We start from the raw sequence: 2,253 nt of genomic DNA, 5'->3' as shown, positions 1-2,253 counted from the left end.
GTTCAATACTTTACATTGAAGCGCTAACGCTCCCAAAATGCTGCATGTCCTGCGTTTGCGTTTCCGAGAAACGCAAACGCTCCTGTGGAAGTTGCCCCATCCATTAACATTAGCCCAGCGTTTTGGCAAACTGCTAGCGTATCGCAGTGCTGCCAAAACGCTGCCAAAAGCGCTCCTGTGGGTTCCAGCCCTAAGTTTTTTCGGCAGATAGATGGTTTGATAGATCATTTCCGACATGCCCGATCGTATTTTCGATTGTTTTTCTGATCGATTTCTCATAGAAGTGAATGGAAATAGCTAAGAAAAGATAAGAGAATCGGGCGGGAAATCAACCGGAAAATCGAATCAAAATCGATCGGATGGGAAATCGACCAAAAAAACACATAGTGTGTACCCAGCATTAGCAATCAAGAGTCTGATCCATCAGACACGTTGATACATCACTGCGTTCAGGGGGGCAAGGCAGAAGGTCGATGGTCTCAGGGGCGGATCAAGACCAAGTTGCGCCTGGGGCAAGGTCAGGTTTTGGCGCCTAAAGGTCAGGTTTTGGCGCCTAAACTGCCATTCATTTTGCCGCCTTTTTAAGAATTCAACAAGCTGTGCCTGGGGCAAGATACCCGCTTGCTCCCCCCTATCCGTCCCTGGGTCTGTAGCGTTGCATTGCATTGAGCAGTACAACTGTGGTTTGACCATTGCACAATAGATTTCTGGTGAAATTCAGTTTGACATGTAGGGCAGGAACCGCCCACTTTCCCGTCAGATGATAGTGATGAATCGGCTTGGTATAGCCCATATATGGCCCATGTATGGCTAGCCTAAATCTCTTCAAAAGGGATGGACAAGAGAACAAAAACTTTTTTCATTCTGGGAAGCGAGAACCTCTTATTCTGCCATAGAGATCCTTGAGAAAGGTATATAGTAAAATCTTCCTAATGTTGCCCATACATGGTACACTAAAAACAATTTGATTTTCCTGTTTATTCAACCAAAACAATCGAATTGAATGAAATTCAATAATAATTGATTTTATCAAGAAAAACAAACGATTACCCCATTTTTTTGATAAAAATTTGATCGGAAACGTTGGGAAAATCTTTATATTCGATCATGTTTTTCCGAATGAATGTTCCTGTACCTCGGACACAACTATGCGATTTTTTCGATCTAACGAGATAATTAAACAAAATTGTCTGATCAAAAATAAAAATAGAGAAAATTGTACCATGTAAGGACACCATGCAGACACAGAGGTAAAACTAATGGTGTGTCTATACATGGTACATTTTTTTCATTTTTTTTTTCCGATTAGATAATTTCTTTTGATTATTCTGTTCGATTGAATATAACGATTTTTCCAACATGTCTGATTAAATTTTTATTGAAAAAACGGAATAGTCGTTTGTTTTTCTTGACCGAGAAAAAGGATTGTTTTTGATTCCATCGTTTTAGTCGAATACACAGAAAAAAATTGAACGTTTTTATTGTACCATGTATGAGGACCATAATGGAGATCAGGTAAAAAAATAAATAAAAAAAGGCCTAATCCACTTTCACACTATACAAATCTAAAATTCAGGTTTTCAGAATTATTTGAAGGCGTCGGAATCACTCATGTCCTTGAGTGCTTCAGAAGACAGGCAGCTCTGTACTGCGCATGCGTGAATTCGTGCATTGGCAGTGCAGAGCTGCCTGTCTTTGGAAGCACTCAAGGACATGAGTGCTTCTGAAAACTTCCCAAGGATTCCTGTAAGGCTTATTCGACCAGCTGGGGTGACAGCGCTAGACTGAGGACATGGACTGAGGCCCGGGAAGGTTCTATAGCAGGGGTCCCCAAACTTTTCCAGTCAAGGGCCGTGCCAACATACTTCAGACTGCTGGGGGCCGGAGTATACATAAAATGATGTTGAAAAGCATTGAATCCAGGTATCGATTCCCCCCAATCATTTCCGGAGGAGACCTCCCAGCAGCAGCCAATCAGTCATGCGGCGCCCAAAGAAATTGTTTGTGTACCAGACAGTGAAGCATACTTAGGTGACAACCTGCCCTCCAGTTGGACAGCAGTGTCACCTGATGCAGATTTGGCCAGCAAATTACTGCACGCTGGCTTCCACAGTATGTGGATGGGTGGTGCCAGCACTGCTATTCTATATTTGGGCTACTGATATTTAAAGGATATAGTTGGCCTCACCTATAAGTTATACATTTTGTGTTTGGGGCCCAGTGAAAAAGCCTTGGGGGCCGCATTAGGCCCGC

The sequence above is a fragment of the Hyperolius riggenbachi genome, chromosome 2, assembly GCF_040937935.1.
Source record: "Hyperolius riggenbachi isolate aHypRig1 chromosome 2, aHypRig1.pri, whole genome shotgun sequence".
Taxonomy (NCBI): domain Eukaryota; kingdom Metazoa; phylum Chordata; class Amphibia; order Anura; family Hyperoliidae; genus Hyperolius; species Hyperolius riggenbachi.
This window is presented reverse-complemented; position numbering follows the sequence as displayed.